General features: G+C 45.5%; 1 long non-coding RNA gene across 1 annotated transcript; it reads left to right on the forward strand.

Annotated features, from left to right (window-relative positions):
* Window positions 1-11,997: 11,997 nt before the first annotated feature.
* LOC149337324 (uncharacterized) lies at window positions 11,998-20,924 on the forward strand. Its single transcript, XR_016284656.1, has 3 exons — window positions 11,998-12,101; window positions 20,184-20,210; window positions 20,798-20,924. It is a non-coding gene; the product is annotated as an uncharacterized LOC149337324 (long non-coding RNA).
* The last annotated feature ends 357 nt before the right edge of the window (window positions 20,925-21,281 follow it).

The raw sequence follows: 21,281 nt of genomic DNA on the forward strand, positions 1-21,281 counted from the left end.
TGGTTTTCTTTACGCCGCCTCGCTGCATGGAGACAAAATAGTCTCAAAATATATGTGATGCAATGAGAGAATTTCAAAAATCTCAACAGGTTACCCAGCCAGATGTCCGCACTCTAACAATGCCACGTCGCAAACAAACCGAAAAAACACGATGTTCTACACTGACTCACGTCAATACGGGATAATAAGCACCCCATGTCATGCTCTGTGTCTCAGATAAGAGCTGTCACCAATCAATCGCTGATGCGTTTCAGGCTCTTCTCCTTGCTTTGTGACCCACTTCCTTGACTGCTGTGTCACTGGATATGGGCCTTTTGTAGAGTGGCTTGTCGTTACGTGGTTACGTTACTCCGGTTTTTGGCCGGTTCAAGAAAAGCTGTATTGCTTACATGTTGCCAGCAGAACATTCGTCGTCCTAGAGTTTACCTCGGTATATTATCACTAAATATTTCGAATGCTGGGTTGTCGAAGCTCTCTGCCTTTTAATCAGAGTCGGATGAAACAGCATCGAAGGAGCTAACTGTGCGTCCCCCACCGCAGGGTGTCTCGAAAACACATCGATGCTGCTTCTAAAGCAAGCCGCGCCATCCTTCGTGCTTCTCCGCCCAAAGCGTCGACGACAGCGCAGACGACTCCCGGCTCTGACACCAAGGGCAGCTCTGGGAAGCAGCAGCCCAATTCAGACACCGTACGAAGCAAGGTATCTACAGGGTGGTATATGGGTATCATACTGGTGAACAGCGCAAAAAAGGCGGGACAACAACAAGACAAGCGCTGACTATCAACTGGGTTTATTGGAGGACGGAAGGGTATATATACAAAAACATAACACAAAGAAGTAAGAAGATAGTGTGAAAAGGGCCGTGAAAATCAAAACTTATTTCACATGTGAAGTGATGTAAGCCAATTCCATGTTTCTAAGTGCCACGTCTTGTTGTTGTCCCGCCTTTTTTGCGCTGTTCACCAGTATGAATGCATACCAACTCGCCCAGATCTCAGCCTTACTAAATGTGGTATATGGCGACACTCGTTTTTGGTCGCCGTCTGGTTCGGGATACGTGAGAGCAGCGGTAACCTAGCGCTCAAGTTATTGCTACGCGAAGACTACGCCATCCCTGCGCTCAATTGTTTTTGTTTGCTCTGTTTCTTCTTTCCAGCGCCAAGGCGCGTTCAGTGAGGTGTAGTCTGAGGTAGTAGTACAGGTTTGGCTTCGGTGAGGCGATGGGTTGCTGTGTGCCTCTCACTGATGGAATTTGTAGTGCATTCTAGAGGCTGGACATGACAACTGAATCTATCTACATTAGGAAGAGTGGAAAAAAACTTCTGAAACAAACTTATTACCGGCAGCTGTATCAGCTTCCGGAAAAAGCCGCAAATACGCAGCATTCTCAACAATCTGCTTAGGTCCTCAAAAGTCTACGAACCGCTTTTGCGCACCAAGTCAACAACCCAAAGTTTTGTGATGAAGGATTTTGTCTCAATACGTTACGAGGTTTCAATGCATTAACGCCAAAATTAATTGGTAATACTAGCGTGATATGAGTTCGACACACGTGCGGACAACCAGACACGAGAATACAGAGCAGGGCACTGTACTGACGTCTTTGCTACTCTGGTGACCCGGACCCGAAATGCTTCATTTCTTCTTGCCAGCCACTGCTCAAAACTGTGCCCTCGTGGGCACTTTTATTATGCTAGTGTGCGAGGTTCCAATATATAAAACAATGAACACACTTTGGCCACATCTCCAAACGTGAGCTCATATTTTGAGCGTCAGACAGCCGCAGATGACAACACAGAACAATGTAGGAAAACAACACTAGAAAAAAAATCTTTACTGTTAGCCTTATGCGCTACCGTTGCTTCCTGGGCGTTTTATTGTATTTTGCGATTCACGTATGATCTCGGTCCGTGTGCGTTACTCGCCCGTTTGTTACACGTCCTCACTGCTCTCCTTGCACCATTCCTATTTGAATTCCTGGCTTGCAGACACCGCGGAACCTCCGCATCCTCCAAGTGCTACAGGACAAGTCTGCTTCAATAACAGCCAGTAATCTTGAAATGAAAAAAGTATCGAAGAAGTCCGTCAAGGTCAGGAAAAAATCGAATCAGTTCTCGGGAACATGGGCAGCAGGCTTGCGGACGTTGAGCGCAAGGTGGAAGCCACAGACAGTCTTAAAGAAAATACGGAACACACTATCAAGGATCTTAGGAAACAAAACGAGCTTTTGCAATCGCGTATGAACGAACTCGAGGACAGAAGCCGGCGAGACAACTTGTTATTTCACGGAATTCCTGATGAAAACGAAACAAGGGCACAGACCGAAGAGAAGGTGCTAAACTTGCTCGGTAACCAGATAACTTCAACTGACATTGAGCGCGCGCATAGAATAGGACAACACCACCCCTCCCGTAACCGCCCCGTTATAGTGAAATTCGCCAGCCACAAGTCAAAGGAAAAGGTTGTGCAGTTAAAAGCTAAACTAACAGAAAATGAAATCAGCATAACTGAGGATTTTTCACCAGTGACTCGTGAAACTAGAAAGAGGCTGATCGAATATGCTAAATCCTTACCAAACTTGCAATTTTTCAAGCTTAAGTACAATAAGCTAGTCATCGATAACAAGTGCTTTACGTACAATCCTATTACAGATGTTATATCTGAGTTACCCTACACTAGCCCAAAACGTTCTGTCACCCGTAACCCGCTTCCTAGTCCTGCATCCCCGCCTGCCTCTTCAGAGGAACAAAATGCGTTATCATCTGAACAGCGGTTTCAGAGGGGCAGTGGCTGCCACCTTCCCCCAACACACGTGTCCGTCTTGTATACCAACATAAGAAGCGCAATCAGGAAAAGCACTTAACTTTCATCTCCTGTCGATTCATGCTCTGCTGATATCTTAGTACTAACCGAAACATGGCTTCATGGGCCCATTCGCGGCAGCGAAATCCTTGACTCACGTAACAAATTTCAATTTTATCGTTGTGATAGGAATGCAAGGCAAGGCGGTGGCGTCCTTATAGCGACTAACAAAAATTTCGAATCTTTCGCCCTTAAAGTCGCGACCGGATTAGAGATAATATGGGTACATCTGAAACTAACGCACCGTCAATTCATTATAGCGGCTTGTTATCGCGCACCAAACGCATCGTCGACGTTTGTCTCTGAGCTTCATGACAGTATCAACATCGTAACTACACGATTTCCGACAACACCTATGTTTTTACTGGGCGATTTTAATCTTCCTGGAATTGATTGGTCAGTGAATACTGCTTCTATTAATTCAACTTCCTCTACTTCCAAGGAATTTACAGATTTTTGTTCGTGCTTTAACCTCACGCAAATAGTTACACAACCTACCCGAATAACGTACACCACTGCTAATATATTAGATTTAGTCCTGTGCTCGAGCCCTGAATTATGTTCAGAAATAATGTACCTGCCAGGGCTGAGTGACCATCTTGCATTGAATTTTACTATTAACATAACCAAACAAAAGAGAGTAAAGACAACTAAAATACTGCGTAATTATCACCGTGCAGATTTTACCCAAATCAACAGCGAGTTAAGCCTCTCTTTACAAAATTCCTAGAAGGCTTCGTGGAACGCTCTGTTGAAACGAACTGGACACTCTTCAAGAATAAGGTTACCGAGCTTATCAATCAATTTATTCCCATCCGAAATATCTCGTATAATCCAAAGGCACCTTGGTATAACTCATACATTAGGCGCTTATCTAACCGGAAGAAGCGCTTATACCGGCTTGCTAACACCTCATGTAGTCAGTTTCGTTGGTCTTTATATCGTACTGCAAACGACGCTTATATTTCAGCAGTTAAAAATGCTAAAAAAATGTTTCTTGCAAAGACTTTACCCGATATATTGGTAGATAATCCAAAAAAGTTCTGGAAAGTTATCAATCCTACAGACCGGTCTAAAATTATTTTAACAAGCGCGGTTAAGACGAACCTGTTCCTGACAATGAATGCTCCACTGTATTAAATGATGTCTTCTCCAGCTACTTCACGAAATCCCTGCCAAACAACTTACCTTATTGTTGCGCCCATAATTATCTGCCAATGTATGCCCGGATGGAATCGCCAAAATCATTGACGGCCTGAAACCATTTTCAGCCGCCGGAATCGACTGCATTAACTCAAAATTTCTGAAAAGCACTAAGATATATTCCTCCATTATTCTTCCTAAATTATTTCAGCAGTCTCTAGAAAATAGCGCGATGCCGGCAGAATGGAAGATAGGGAAGGTGATTCCAGTACATAAATCTGGCAACAAGCACTCACCTTACAACTACAGGCCTATTTCAATCACCAGCATTCCCTGTAAGGTCATAGAACACGTTCTTTTTTCACATATAGCAAATTTCTTAGAGTCAAACTCGTTTTTTTTTTTTTCTTTTGAGCCGCCGCGGTGGCTCAGTGGCTATGGTGCTCGGCTGCTGTCCCGAAAGACGCGGGTTCGATCCCGGCCGCGGCGGTTGAATTTCTTTGGAGGAGAAATTCTAGAGGCCCGTGTACTGTGCGATGTCAGTGCACGTTAAAGAACCCCATGTGGTCGAAATTTCCGGAGCCCTCCACTACGGCGTCTCTCATAGCCTTAGTCGCTTTGGGACGTTAAACCCCATAAACCAACCAACCAAACTCGTTTTTTTCATCAAGCACAACACGGTTTTCGTAAGTCATATTTTTGTGAAACGCAACTTGTTCTCTTTACTCATAAACTACATGCAATTCTTGATCATCGTTCCACTGCAGATTGCATATTTTTAGATTTCGCCAAGGCTTTTGATAAAGTTTGTCACCGGCTTTTGCTACTAAAACTGCGCATGATAGGGCTCAATACTGACGTACTAAAATGGCTAGAGTGCTTTTTAACAGACCGTCAGCAGTTTGTAGCAACTAATGCGACTTACTCACATTTACATCCCGTTCTTTCTGGCGTTCCTCAAGGTACCGTGCTTGGGCCCTTACTCTTCTTAATATTCATTAATGGCCTGCCTGATTCTGTAACATCATCAATTCACTTATTTGCAGACAACTGCGTCCTTTTCCGTGAAATAATAACCGACGATGACGTACGCGCCATTCAAACTCACATTAACAACATCTCCTCTTGGTGCAAAGCATGGCAAATGACGCTAAACGTTCACAAGTGTAAATTCCTGCGCGTATCAAGGTCATCTAGCAACTCACCTACGTATCACCTTAACAATGTAGCTCTCGAATCAGTAGCGTCATACAAGTACCTAGGCATTCATATCGCTTCTAACCTTAGCTAGAAAAGCCATGTCGAATTCATTTTCAACTAAGCTAACCGTATGCTAGGCTACTTAAAACGGAACTTTCGCTCGGCCCCTTCTAGTACCAAGCTTCTCTTTTACAAAAAGTTAGTTCGTTCGCAACTTGAATACGCATCGTTAGTTTGGGACCCGGGCACTACTGATCTCATTAACCAGCTGGAAATGATTCAAAATAATGCAGCTCGTTTCATCTTCTCTAATTATCACCGCACCGCTAGTGTATCCTCAATGAAGTCTAATCTCTACCTGCTACCCCTCACATCTCGTCGAAAGCATGCACGGTTATGCCTCGTTCATAACATATTTTACCATGATGACTTACACGGTAAATTGCTCATTCCGCCTTCATATGTATCATCACGCATTGACCACGCTCACAAGGTTGGCATAAATTCATGCAACACTAAATATTTCCGATTCATTCATACCCCACACTAGTGCACTGCACGGGCTCGGACCGGCCTAAAAGCACGGGCCCGGCCCGGCCCACGGGCCGGGCCGGGACATGATCTGTTTTGCCGGGCCTGGGCCGGGCCCGGGCCTGAAGTTGCGGGCCCGGGCCGGGCTCGGGCTTAAAGCTGCGGACCCGAGCCTGGCTTGGGTCCGTGTAGAAAAGGCTAGTGTCCGACTATTCATTCACTATTGCAGAATGAAGTGCACAATTGCTACGCGCTGAGACAAAAACTAAGCTTTATTCATTCACTTATTTATTTCCTTATTTCCAAGGCGCGGTGGCTTAGTGGTCAAGGCGCTTGATTACTGAGCCGGTGAACCAGGCTTTGCTCCTAGCCTCGGCGGCCGCATTTCTCTTTCGGCGGCAAGTATGACAGCCATGTACTTTGTAGTATCATTGCTCGTTGAAGAAACCCAGGTGGTCGAAATGATCCGGAGCCTTCTGCTTCGGTTTCCCCTTGGGCCCCCAAAAACATAGCTTTTATTTTATAGCTGTATTTTCTCATGTGAGAAAATTCACTAACTAAAACGCGTTTGGTTTTCTTTTTGATCAGCTTACCACAAAAGCTCGCGAGAGTTTGTAAATCTCATCTCATGACCAAATCTATCCATCCTCGCTTCTTCAGCCTGGTTGACATGACAATTAAGTGCTTTTCCCTGTAAGTTATCACGTGATTCGCGCGTTATCTTCTGCTCCACCAGCAAGAGTAAAATTTAACCGGTCCTAATTGGCCATTGATCGTTCGTCATCCCAAAACATACCTATACACTATTATAAATGCATTCTGGAAGAACATATTGCCACGCGCCTAACGCGCCGCGCGGCCTCCGCGCTGAGCCGAAGACGACGACGAAGCGGCGGTGGGCTCTCGAGGCGCGCTTGTTCTGTTCGGTGTCCTGGAACCTGGCTCTGTAATTAAAAGAAGGCTCCCAGTATTGGGTTCTTCCCGACGCCTACCTTCACGGCTCCTCTGGTCGTGACAATATTAGATTAGGACGCTTATAGTCTTCAAAACACACACCGTGAAATACCCAAGCCTTTTTGCTTTTCGTTTCTGCTGAAAGGTGACCAGTTAGGCTATGAGTTCAACCTGTGAGATCGCGTTCACTAAAAAAAATGTCATCCTACGGCTTGCTAGGCAGCATTAATGTTTATAATTCGCGGACGGCAAAATATAACTGATTAAAATCATGGGGGAATGCAAAGTAGTCTATTAAGCGCGTATGCAGCCCTTTTTATTTAGCTCTCAGAACTTCGGAGTGTATCTTCGCGCACCTATAGTACACGAGATCACTGTCTAAAAGAGGGCCTGCGAGCACTACTCTTCATCACCTCTTCTGGGTTAAAAAGTACCAACTTTCTGCAACCCAAACGGTGGTTTCAGAACCTTTGTCGGCCAGTTTCTTATCGGCCTATATTACTAGCAGACTACTTGCTCAGTGTGAGCAGTATACCTCACACGTTACTGTGAAACGGGCCGGGCCGGGCCCGGGCTGGGCTTCACTTCGGGATTCACGGGCCGGGCCGGGCTCGCTAGAGCGATAATTTAGCGGGCCTGGGCCGGGCCCGGGCTTGAAGCCGCGGGACTGGGCCGGGCTCGGGCTTCAAGTCTCGGGCCCGGGCCGGGCTTGGGCCTCAGATTGAGGCCCGTGCAGTTCTCTACCCCACACATCTAAAGACTGGAACCGCCTTCCCTCTTCCGTTGCAACAATCGATAAATTTTGGTTATTTCAGTCTGCCGTACGCAATATAGACCATGCCAGTTTTTCTCAACATTGTATAAAACCTACCTCTGTTCCTGTGTGTTGATATATTGTTTAATTTCACCACTGTGTACACTCAAACGTTATCGCGAATTTCAATGTGTTATATTAATTAAGTGTTATGGGACTTTGTTTAGATCATTTTGTAACCAAACTCAACTGTCACTTACAGTGTTACTTGTATGTTCTTATTGCTGTGCATATTTTTTGTTTGTTTATTGATTACAACCCACTCCCCTCTGTAATGTTTATACCCTGAGGGTAATAATAAATCAAATAAAAAATAAAAACATAAACTGCAGGCGTTGACGAGGAGAAAGGAGTCCATGCACACTACACGTGTGTTCCCGTGCAGGGCCCTGGAGCAAAAGATGGCACCAGCCGGCGGAGCGCAGGTGCCGCGTCTCAAGCTAAAGCGTCGCCCGAAGAACCCGCGAGCAAGCCCCAGGAAATCCCCGAGCAACCCTGCCCCGAGGAACGCCGCCCAAAATCGAAGCTGAAGATGCCTGACGGGACATACGTGGGACCAGCTGATCGCAACAGATACATCAGGCAAGGCACTGCGCTGTTTCAGCTCTTCAGCAGAAAACTAAGAGAGTGATATTATGACAATATTGGCTATGATTCAATAGATTTCATGCGCCAATGCCATGGGCTGTCGGCATGGCTGATTTTGAAATCCCTCTCCCTTCTCTCGAGGGAACATCGATCCGAGAGTGATCGAAAACCGCAGCGAGATATTGAAGCGAAAGCTCCACTACGGCACCTCATGTTTCGATCGCCGGGCGCCTAGTTTTGACCTTCAGCTGAGTTAGAGGTTAAACCATGAGAAAGAGAAAAAGAAACTGAATCAATATCCACGATTTGGAGTCGAACCCGCGGCTGCGGGAACAGATCTGCGGGAACAGGGATTCGCCCTGGCTCGCAGGTCCCAGCAGGCAAGAACTCGTGTTTTAGTCTCTCGGGTATTCCCCAATTCGGCGCAAGCAGTTAATCATAAGCTCAGGAGTGTTCTCTTCGCTAAGTTGCTATGGAGCTGTCGTGACGTCACGTGGTTTTCTAGAGAGCGGAGTGAGAACAAAGAGTGTCTTCTCCCCTAACCTCCGTTGGCGTGCGCTGTCCGGTGACCCCTGCGCGCTCGCCAATGGCTCGGGGGGAGAGCGGGGGATGCTTGCATTCCACAGTTTGCAGCTAAACGCTGGCTATTACCTCCGATTCTGTCTGTAGGTTGATATCTAACAAACCTGGCGGTCGACAGGCGTCCCCGTCAAGCTACGGCGGCTTAAAATAATCCTTTTAGGGTCACATAAGTAATCGATTGTTTATTCTGTGTATAACCACGTTTGAGGGCGTAGATGAGGCAGAAAGGGCCCAGTTTTCATCTATGCTGTACGTGGTGAATTCAGGAATAGCACGACGCGAGAGTGAAAACAGCACACCAGAGCGCGTTAATCGCTGAATGAGTGATGTGTATGCACCATCATTAAACCAGCTTACTGCAGTTGACAATAAAAGCCACAATGAAAGACGTGTGGCAACAGAAAACTACCTGACGCCACGGTGGCTACGTGGTTAAGGCGCTCTGCTGCTGACCCGAAAGACGCGGGTGCGATCCCGGCCGGGGCGGTCGTATTTCGATCGAGGAGAAATTCCAGAGGCCCCTGTGCTGTGCGATGTGAGTGCACGTTAAAGAACCCCAGGATATGGAAATTTCCGGAGCCCTTCACTACAGCGCCCCTCATAGCCTGAGTCGCTTTGGGATTTTAAATCGCCATAAACGATATAAAACTGCACCCATCTGTGAAACGATGTCAAAGGAATTTTGGCCTTCAGCATGTCGCAAACGAGCTGTGTGGTTGTTTTTAAAAATAATGAAAATTAAACAACAACGCGCGTCGCTTTTTCTTAAAGAGAACGCAACTGCATGCTAGAAAACGAAAATTTCGGATGCCCTCTGCATGTTAATTTCAAGAAGTACTAAGACAAGCCGAAGATCATATTTTTTGGCGACATCAGCATCGACAATGTGGAAAAATGTAGCGAATATAACGGTAACGCATTGATTCTTCTTCGTGGGTACTGAAATCTGTTCATGGTAAATACCGAACCTATAAGCGAGCTGGAGTAAGATTAAACGGAAGCTCCAGAACACGCACTGTTTGGCTAGTTACAATTTCCGTGGGAAGGCATTCGCAATAAACGAAGTAATTCGCTCGCTTCGGTTTCGGTGCGTCGGTGCGAGCCCCTATCCCGTATATATCAGGGATCAGCGAGGCGCTGGCGCGGATGTTCCGCAAGCACGGCGTCCATGTTGCACATGTACCAACGAGCAAGATAAGGAATGAGCTGGTAAACGTGAAAAATCAGCTCCCTCGTGCAAAGTTTCCCAGCGTAGCTTACAAAATCACCTGCGCCGACTGTTCATCAGTTTACATAGGCGAAACGAAAGATCTCACGAGACGCCTGAAAGAAAATCAGTATGACGTACGAAAAAGAAAAGCCACAACGAACGCAATCGCGGAGCATGCGCAAGAGACTGGCCATGAAATTAACTGGGATGAAGCAGATATAGTGACAACAGAAAATAATGTATCACCCCGCCGAAATCTCGAGTCACTAATAATCCATACTACGCCTAACACAATAAATAAGAATGATGGTACATTGCAGCCTATCTACGCTAAATGTCCAAAAACGATACTAACCGCCACAAAAAGCCCGGGACGTCGAGCCGGTTGCTCATTGTGAACAAGGGAGCCGTAGCGCTCCCGAAACATCATTTTTGTTTGACCATGGTCAGTGACCAGTCAATCTCATCAAGCCATGATTCCTGACCAGACGGTATGCCGTCGAACCCTCGACTATATATACCTTGCCTTGACTGTTCATCCAACGTCGCCTTGCCGCGCCCATGAACGAAGCAACAGCGTCCGATTCTTCAGCTGGTTGGTATCTGCTGCCTTTTCTAATCGGCAATATACCACTTAATTTTTTTTGAACGTTTACAGATTTTTATTCTAAAATTTTTGGAACAAACGTTCGTGTGGACTGTGCAATTAATTTTACAGCAAGGCATATATCATGAACGAGATAGAGCTCTGTAATTATCGGATTTATTAGATAAAATTACGTAGTGCACTTTATGATTTTCGATTTTTAAGGAGATGACATTTCGGAATTGATGACCATGAACACTGGACGTGAAGCCATTTTAACAATAGCAAGGGTCTGGCTAGTTGTAACAGCGTACCGAAAGAAAACCGCGCGTGCAGCAAGGACACGGGAGGAAAGAGACGCGCTCCAGTGCGCATCTTCCTTTCTTTGTCCTTGTTACACGCGCTGTTCTCTTTCGGTACGCAATTTCTAAAATTTTCGCGCTCATTCAGTTGGCTTTCCCGCAATACATAGCGATTGAAATGAGTTGCTGCGCGTGTCCCTCACCAAAATCAACTTTTCCTATATCATCAAATACAAGAATGGCGTCTGTATAGATGCATAAGAAATAAGAACGACACCGATTTATATAATGTAGTGCTGAAAAGCCAATTCAGCGAGCTTTCAAATGCGTATGTTTAACTTTCGTTATTTCGGACCACGTAGCCGAAAAAGAAATTTAAAAACTGGGCTCACGTTCTATGCGGAAGCGAAAAATGTCGCATTCTCTCCTACTAAAATAAACAAAAAAGATTATTTTTTCATTTTAGTTAATAACTTGTATAGTTATTGACCTCTATCGTGTGCAGAATGTACTACTTGCAGCACATTCCACCTAACAAAACCACACCGACGTGTTTCTGAAACAGAAATTTCTAAGCGTCTCCCTCAAAATATTTCAAAAAAAAATCGCCATGTATCTGAGAGACAATCAAGGAAAGCAGGAGTCAAGTAGTGTAACCCCTCTTATAAACGGCATGCATAGTAAATCATCATCTTACGGATCCAACATATGTAGACGGCGATATTTAGTTAGGTGGCGAAAATAGACGCAAAAAGCTCTGGGGAGATTTTCGTATGGCAGAAAATGTACTTAACCATCTCAATTTTAAAGTAACGAAATCATGTTTCATTGTGTTTAACGAATCGACTGATCAGGTGACAGCAACACACGAGCATTGGCCACCGAATTACCCAGTGCAAATACCTGCATCTTTACATTACCAAGGTCCAGAGGCATCTAAAGAAAGAAGAGGAGGTTGCAAAAGCCTAGAAACAAAAAAAAAACGGGTGTATAATAAAGCGTAGTGCATAGCAGGGTGATTTCACGTTCACAATGCTTTCTACTTCCACTTTATCCGCATAAAAAAAATAATTCCATGCGAGTGAGAGGGCAGCCGTTTCTGCCATTAAATATGTGCTTGTGAGAGATTGCGGCCGCACTCCATTCTTCAGATAGGCGAAATACGAGAGGTGTGGACGCTTTTTTTTTTCCAGCAGTCACTTTCTTCAATGCCTCTTGCAGGGCCATGCAGAAGGAACATCTCCGGTGCAACTACACTCCTTTCCTGATCGTCTCTGCCGCGGGTTTCACAATGGCGACGACCATGTACCTATTGGTATACCGCCCAGGTGAGCTCGTGGCCATCGTCACACCGGGTGTATCAGCGAACACTTTCAAACTGTTTTCAACAATAGGCTTTTTGTGGTAAAAATATGGCTATTGCGGCATAGTATTACCGGTTTTGGCAAACAGGAGAAAAACCGGTAAATAGTCTTAATTAGTAACATGGTTAACTCGCTTTTCACATTTAACTGTTTTAACTTGTAGTTAGAAGCCTAATGGAAACTAAAGAGTCGTAGCCGGTCGTTAGTGATAAACATATCAGAGTTAAGAATTTAGAAAACGCGATTACCCTTGGGGCTGTGGCTCGACAAAATATGGCTTTTTCGACTAGTTACGTCCACAGGTGAGGTCGCTTTGCCTGCATACTTCGAAAGGGAATGTATTTTCGCACGTTGCAGCCAACTTTTGTGGAGCCACAGCGGCGAGGGTAGCCGCGTATTTGGAATTCTAGAAACTGATCATGGCTATTACAAACAATCGGCTGCAAATCTCTATTTGCAACTATCTTGCGAAGGTAGAGGAAAATATTATACATAAAAGACTAGTAAGCTTTCTGAGTGTAAATAACATATCAAGTGAACAATTCGGCTTTAGAAAAAATAAGTCATCCGGAATGGCCCTTCTTGAAGTGAAAGAACATATACTCGAAAACATTGAAAGGAAAATATTTACCCTCAGAATATTTCTGGATTTCAGAAAGGCTTTCGACTGTGTCCAACACGACGTGCTTTTAAGGAAGTTACCATTGTGTGGCTTTCGTGGCAACGGATGGTCTTTAATAAAAAGTTACTTAACATCTAGAGCCCAGTTCACATGTATAAATGGCGCAAAATCCGACAGCAGACTTCTAAAACAGGGCGTACCTCAAGGGTCATTACTTGGTCCGACATTATTTTTACTATATATAAACGACATTTGAAGCATAATAAATAACACTAAGTTAATTTTATATGCAGATGACACGAATTTGTTTTTCTCGGGCGCTGACGTTGTGGACGTGTTTCATCAGGCCAACGAATGGTTAACTGGACTGAACTTATGGCTTCATTCGAACAGACTCCAATTAAACACAAGTAAAACTAAATACATACTGTTTAGACCGAGGGGAACCCATCCGTCCACGAACTTGTACTTAAAATTTCATACCATTACTATCGAACAATCGACTACAGTTAGATTTTTGGGGGTAATATTCCAAGAGAACCTTTCATGGACGCCTCACGTTGACGCACTGCGTAGGGACCTTGGGCGAGCCGTGGGAATTTTAAACAAGATAAGATACCATGTTCCGTCTGCTGTAAAAAAGCAAATCTACTATGCGCTTTTACATTCACGCTTCTGTTACTGCTTCCTAGTATGGCCTACAACGACTAAGACAAATTTGGATCGTCTTTTCTCTTTGCAAAAGCGAGCAGTGAGAGCAATAGGCAATTTAGATCTTTCGGAGGACACTGCACCTCATTTTAAAGGTAATAAAATAATGCCCATTCACAAACTCCATAAACACAAACTAGCCCTGGAAATTTCGCGTCTTCACCAAACAGACATAACATTTCAAACTAAATAGCATGCGCAACCTGGTCCTCATTATCTACGACAAAACTTAATACCAAGGCCCCGTTCGCGTACAACATACGGTGATCAAAAACTAAGTTATTTGATTCCGGATTTCCTCAATCCGCACCCTGAATTAGCTGATATACTGTTTACTGCCACCAAGGTGCAACGACTGAGAAGAACACTTAGAGATTTTTTCTTAAATGAAAACTAAAGACCATGCTGTGTTGATAACTTCGTTCGCCTTCAGTCCGGATCTTTACCTTCACTGTGATGATTGAAGACGTGCGCACATACATCACTGTTTTTCATAACACCATACCACTGATCCAACTTATTGTTTTTATGTACCTGTATTTTTTGTGTTTTTTCATGCCCTTTCATATCATGCAGTATTGATGTTCCTTTTGCTTTGTAATTATTGTGATTATGCTATGTTGTTTCCGCCGCAGCCAAGGGGGGCGCGGCCCCGTCAGGCATGTCTATTGCCTTTTGTCGCGTCCCCCAAGGAATTTCTGTAACGGAATGTCTTAAATAAATAAAGAAAGAAAGAAAGAAAGAAAGAAGGAAAGAAAGAAACAAAGGAAGAAAGAAAGAAAGAAAGAAAGAAAGAGAGAAAGGAAGAAAGGAAGAAAGAAAGAAAGGAAGGAAGGAAGGAAGGAAGGAAGGAAGGTAGGAAGGAAGGAAGACAGAAAGAAAGAAAGAAAGAAAGAAAGAAAGGAAGGAAGGAAGAAAGAAAGAAAGAAAGAAAGAAATAAAGAAAGAAAGACAGAAGGAAAGAAAGAAAGAAAGAAAGAAAGAAAGAAAGAAAGAAAGAAAGGAAGAAGGAAAGAAAGAGAAGAAAAGGCGCCTAACTATACTAGTTAAAGTTTATTGAAAGTTAGCTCACCCGCTTACTAGGTAAGACGACTCACCAGTTGTCTGGTGTCCAGCGACACTGGTAATACTATGCCGCAAAAGTCTTTTTTTTTTTGCCCAAAAAGCCTATTTTTGCAGTTTCTTAAATTGTTCGCTGAAACACCCGGTATTTAATGGAATTGCCTAATCTTCCGATTCGTAAAAATATCTTGGTTGTAGTTTTTCTGCTCTCGAACCGAGTAGGTAGGTTGAGATAAAAGCCAATGATGTGCGTTTTGACAATTTTTAAAAATAAATAGCAGGAAACTATAAACTATATCACTCGAAAGTGTTCCTGCGTCAATGCGTGCCAGGTTGTTTCCCAGTGGCGGCACCTCCAGATACGCTACGCCACAGTTCTGTTACGCTGTCTACGCATCTGCTGTGCGGCCATTGGGGATTCTAGGCCCCGCTCATGTCAGAAGAACCGCCGAAAGAAGTGAAAACAAAACTGTTGCTTGGTGTAGCTATTACGGTACTCTTTTGAGACAGAGCCTTTTGCGTTAACCCTGTACATATTTCCTTTATATGATGGTTCCAATATTGCCATATTCCGCTCGTGCTGCAATTGGCCGCCGAAGCAAAAAAATGGTGCGGATGAGTCCAAATCGCACACAGAGCACCGATAGAGCAACGACCATCAGGACTCGTCATCAGCCAGAAATGGCAGTCGTCTTATGATGAGCGTGACTCCTAAGTCCGCTATGGTGTTATTAATGCGAAAGAATAACTAAGCTATGTCGGCGGGTCGTGTCCGCAAAATGTGTGGGCAGCAGTTGTGGGCAACTCAGGGGAGGTAGCGTCAAACGAGTGCTTGTAATCGAAAGAGGATGATGCGAGGAGCAGCGCAAAAAAAGATACGAAATCGGCTGAATAGTTATATAGTTAGAGCAAAAAACGTAAACAACATGAGCAGTTCCGCCGTCGGCAACGCGGAGAACGGCTTTGGGTGCAGCGGTCAGTACTTTTCGGAGGCGGCGTCGTAGGGCTGAACTCATGACGGATACGTGCGCGCCTGTATCGATCAGGGCTCTCACAGGCACTCCATCAACATGAATGGCGAGCAAATTATGGTGTGCGCGAAGGGCTAATCGAGGATTTTGGGACTGGGGCTGTACTGCAGCATCACCTCCAGACACTGCAGCGTCTAGTTTTCCGCTTGCGAGCGTCCGTAGGGGCCAGGAGAGGAGCGACGGCGTTGGGGCGAACGAGACTGGCGACGCAGGGGTGACGTGGAGCGGCTGGAGCGGGGAATCTGGCCGTCGACTGTAGCACTGTGCTGGGCTGGAAGGGGCGTGTAGTGGCTGGGCTGTTCGTCGTCGCGGTGGGAGCTGAGAGGACGGTATGTGCTGCGACGGGACCAATAATTTCGACAGTGGCGGGAGATGTGGCCAATGCGGTGGCAATGGAAACAAATGGGCCTGTCGTCGGTTGTCCGCCAGTCGTTAGGGTTTCGGCGACGTGGAGTGAAGTACGAAGGTCGTCCAGGAGCAATCGCAGTGATTTCAGGTGGTGGTGAAGACCGTACAGGGCTGACGGGCTGGAAACCAAGGTTGGCAAGCTCTTGGCGGACGACAGCTTGTACCAGAGAGATGGTAGGTAAGCGGGTGTCGCCATCATGTAGATGCTGGGGGGCAGGGGACATAGCTTCGAGCTCGCGTCGGATGATGCGGGTCACATTTTCTGAGGGCGCTGGAGTTTCCCGGTGTCGCAGGTCTTCACATGAAGAAGTCGCAGCCGTGTTAGGGAGGCGTGTGTACGGCTGGCTAATACGCCTGCTTTTGGCTTCCTCGAAGCGTCAACATTCCTTAATAATTCCGTCGACTGTAGTGCAGTTCTTGTATACGAGCAAGTTGAAGGCATCGTCGGCGATTCCCTTCAACACGTGGCCGACTTTGTCAGACTCGGGCATGTTGGCGTCGACTTTGTGACAGAGGGCCAGCACATCTTGAATGTACGACACATAGGACTCCGTAGATGTTTGAGCTCGGGAGGCGAGGTCCTTCTTAGCGGCAAGCGTTCGGCCGAGCGGCCGTCCAAACAATTCGCGGAGTTTCTCTTTGCACACGTCCCAGCTGGTCAGATGGTCTTCGTGCGTCTCATACCAGACCCGGGCGGTGTCTTTTAGATAGAATATTACATTTGCGAGCATAAGGGTCGGATCCCAGCGGTTGTAGGTACTCACTCGCTCGTACATGTTGATCCAGTCGTCGACGTCAGTGTTGTCGGTACCAGAAAATGTCCCAGGGTCACGAGGGGGAGAAAGAACGAGTGATGTCATGGCCGGGGCTGACGTTTGCTGGGCGGCGTCTTGGGTCATGATGAGTGAAGGCAACTGGCGGCCGCTGCGGAGCTCCGTCGTCGGTAGACGTAGGGGAAATCCGCACCTCCAGCAAATATGTTGCGGGAAAGAATATATTTACAGATATTTACAAATAGACAAGAACAGCTGCGAGCGGCACCACCGAGAACACAGTCCGAACTTCGTTGTCGTCTTCTACTCTGCGCACTCGTGCCATCGCTCTTTGTCGTCGTCGTCTAACCGCATCAATATCATGCAGTATTGATGTTCATTTTGCTTTGTAATTATTGTGCTTATGCTAACTCTTTTCTGAACCTACTTACCTATCAACGCGTGTCGATCACACATATAAAGTTCGCGCCCCACACTGCCGTACAAATCTGTTTTCTGACTCTTGCTTGCCAAAAACTATAACGGACTGGAACCACCTTCCCTCCTCCATTGCCTATATTCAAGACCCTGTGGCATTCAAAAACACGCTAAAAATTTTTTTGACCGTCTAACCTGCTTATTTCATGTTTTTTCTTGTCACTTGTTTGCTGTGTCTGGAGCATTTTGTTTCTTTTCTTAAGCCCTGCAACATATGTTTCAGTTTTTATTTATTTCCAAATACTGCGGGCAGCAGTGCTGCCCAAGCAGGAGTGCCTGTACGCGTGTGCTTTCTCATTTTTTTTTCTCCAAATTGCTTTGTTGAAATTTTGTTCAACCCCTGTACCCACCCCCTCTGTAACGCCTCCTAGGCCTTGAAGGTAAATAAATAAATAAATAAATAAATAAATAAATAAATGTTGTTTCCGCCGCAGCCAAGGCGGGCGCGGCCCCGTCAGGCATGTCTATTGCCTTTTGTCGCGTCCCCCAAGGAATTTCTGTAACGGAATGTCTTAAATACAGAAAGAAAGAAAGAAAGAAAAAAGAAAGAAAGAATGAAAGAAAGAAAGAAAGAAAGAGAGAAAGAAAGAAAGAAAAGAAAAGGCGCCTAACTATACTAGTTAGAGTTTATTGAAAGTTAGCTCACCCGCTTACTAGGTAAGACGACTCACCAGTTGTCTGGTGTCCAGCGACACTGGTAATACTATGCCGCAAAAGTCTTTTTTTTTTTGCCCAAAAAGCCTATTTTTGAAGTTTCTTAAATTGTTCGCTGAAACACCCGGTATTTAATGGAATTGCCTAATCTTCCGATTCGTAAAAATATCTTGGTTGTAGTTTTTCTGCTCTCGAACCGAGTAGGTAGGTTGAGATAAAAGCCAATGATGTGCGTTTTGACAATTTTTAAAAATAAATAGCAGGAAACTATAAACTATATCACTCGAAAGTGTTCCTGCGTCAATGCGTGCCAGGTTGTTTCCCATTGGCGGCACCTCCAGATACGCTACGCCGCAGTTCTGTTACGCTGTCTACGCAGCTGCTGTGCGGCCATTGGGGATCTTAGGCCCTGCTCATGTCAGAAGAACCGCCGAAAGAAGTGAAAACAAGACTGTTGCTTGGTGTAGCTTTTACAGTACTCTTTTGAGGCAGAGCCCAACGTTTCTAGATAAAGACAGTTGGGAACTTCGCCGGCGAGCCAAAGAGCAGAGCGGCCCCACGCGATCGCCGTCTAGGCGGTGGCGCTGCGATCGATTTAGGATGAGCGCGTCGTCTGCTACTGCCATCTTGAGGAGCGTCGGAAGGAGATGGCTCGCGTCCGTTAAAAAAAAACAACGTATTTAAGGAATATTACCCGCCCGAGGAATATTATCAACATAAACTACGAAGAGGCAAGCGGTACGTCATGTTTCTCTAAACCGCGGAAAGAAGGGCTTCCGGTTTTTTCCGATATTTACCGCCCAAAAGCTCAACCTCGAGCATCTTGCCCTCACGTACCCCAGACGTGCAGCGCACGCGGACTTCGCAATTCGTAGATGAGCGCGGCTAGAAGCAGCCGCCCCCGGCGCAGACGATGCGAGGCGCGAACTAACGTTAATCATTCGCACAGCAAACAGTGACCAAGCGCAGTAAATGGGCGCCGCGGCGGTGAAGAGAAATCGTGGCCTCTGAGATCAAGCGCAGTGTTAAAGTACCGATGCTTTAGCTGGTCACGGAGGCCATGGAAAACAACGCGGTACTCCCACCACCCAAGAGAAGGCGCTCGCATATCTTTGAGATGAAATCGGCGACAGAAAGGGGCCGCATACCCGGAGAGAGTTTTCCAACTGTCTTTATCTAGAAACGTTGGCAGAGCCTTTTGCGTTAACCCTGTACATATTTCCTTTATATGATGGTTCCAATATTGCCATATTCCGCTCGTGCTGCAATTGGCCGCCGAAGCAAAAAAATGCTGCGGATGAGTCCAAATCGCACACAGAGCACCGATAGAGCAACGACCATCAGGACTCCTCATGAGCCAGAAATGACAGTCGTCTTATGATGAGCGTGACTCCTAAGTCCGCTATGGTTTTATTAATGCGAAAGAATAACTAAGCTATGTCGGCGGGTCGTGTCCGCAAAATGTGTGGGCAGCAGTTGTGGGCAACTCAGGGGAGGTAGCGTCAAACGAGTGCTTGCAAGCGAAAGAGGATGATGCGAGGAGCAGCGCAAAAAAAGATACGAAATCGGCTGAATGGTTATATAGTTAGAGCAAAAAACGTATAAAAGTGGACGTGGCCAGAGCAGGAGTGGCGCCAAATTTGAATATGCCGGAAGTGTGGGGCCACGTGACCTGAAGTGTGGGCGGAGCCAACTCGTGGCGCCAAATTTGAAAGCCGGGAGTGAATACTGAGATGAAACGAGGGCAAATATGTAGTTAATAGAAATCCAATAAAAAATTAATGATTATAAAAATGTCAAGATTGAATTAAGGCGCAATTATTGTGAATATAGGTGATTTAAATATGAATTAAAAAATAAAGGGATCTAAATTTGAATTAATGGTACGTTAACATGAACTAAGGGTGATTTAAGTGAATTCACTGTGAAATAATTGTGAATTAAGGGGAGTTTCCGAAAACAAATGTTTGCGAAACGAAATAGCTAAAAAACGAACTGTGTGCTGTTGATAGGCATTGTTAATTGGAGAGACATGGGAAAGGCGTCTGCCCTGGAGTGGGCGTAATCAACTGGAGGATGATGGTGATGTGCTGCAAAAAGATTAGTTGGTGTCTCTTAATGTAAGAATCTTAATATAATCTAAATATAAGAATACCCTTAAATTCCTTGGAATCGTGTCTGCTAGTTAAGGCTAGAAACGTTTTAGAAATAAATGTTACTTGAAGCTTAGTATGCAACAGCCGGCATGAAACATGCTGAGGTTATATTTGAAAAACTGCATTGCTGTGTTCATTTCATCATTTTACAGATCTCTGGGACGACCTGACCAGAAAACGTAGGTTGCCTCTGTCCATCTACTATTTTAAAAACATCTTGCCTACTATTTCGGGTCATGCAAATTACTGGCGTGTCCTTTCATTTCTGTTTAAATGGCAACATTAGGGATGGATGTACAGGTGGGCACAGAAATAGATAACGTCCCGCACACGAAAAGACAACGTCTTAGAGCCGCCCAGCGGAGCCTTGCGAAAGCTCGTAGTCGCCACGTGCATGTGCAGGCTCCCAAACTCCGCGACCCTCTAATTACTCCTCTTGCCTCGCATTCGGCGAGAGTCAATGTTGTGATAATATTGATTATGATTTGATGGTCACGCGCTGTGTAGCGAGGTGGCATTTTGGAACGATGAGGCCGCTGCCTTTACACGGCAGAGCCAGCGGGAATTGTGCTTTGCCTGAGGCAACCCTGGGCGCATTTCCGCCGCGAATAACCCGCGTGTTTCGAACTTTTATCGCCTCTGGAACTCATCGTCGTTTCGCTAGCAACCAAACGCTTTCGAAGCACTCCACGCACCGCTGCGGTGTATACAAGCTTGGGTCATTTGCTTCATCGGAGATGCTCATCGCTGCGTACTATTTCCACAGTCAGGCTGCTGATTGGGATTCCTGACGACATCGAGGAGGCGCAGCGGATGCCGGACAACACCTCGATTCTTTCGACCGGTCAGTGGGTTATTTTTACTACGTGACGAAATTTCCACGATAAATATTCTCCGAGTTCACCAAGCATTACACACGGACAAGTTGCTTCTGCATTGACGAGGAAAACATCGCTATTAAGTATGATTAAGGTGGTGCAGCCTTGAAGGGATAGAAACGATAAAATTTCTTGTCGCGTTTTTCGCTTCTTTTTTTTTCTGCAATCGATCCGCTACTCGGATATCTTAGAGGCGCACACTCAGAACTCCGTCCAAAAACTGTTCTGAGGTAAATTTTATATTGTGGTTCGTTCTGGCTTGTTGAGGTTGGTGCGGCACAAAAACACATTTATGAGCCAGAAAAATTGCATTAAAATAAAAAGAAATCTCCTCCAGCCGAGTAAAACTCGCGACATGGTTACCGAAAAGGA

This window comes from Amblyomma mixtum, chromosome 7 (assembly GCF_055824585.1).
Source record: "Amblyomma mixtum isolate Tamu chromosome 7, ASM5582458v1, whole genome shotgun sequence".
Lineage (NCBI taxonomy): Eukaryota > Metazoa > Arthropoda > Arachnida > Ixodida > Ixodidae > Amblyomma > Amblyomma mixtum.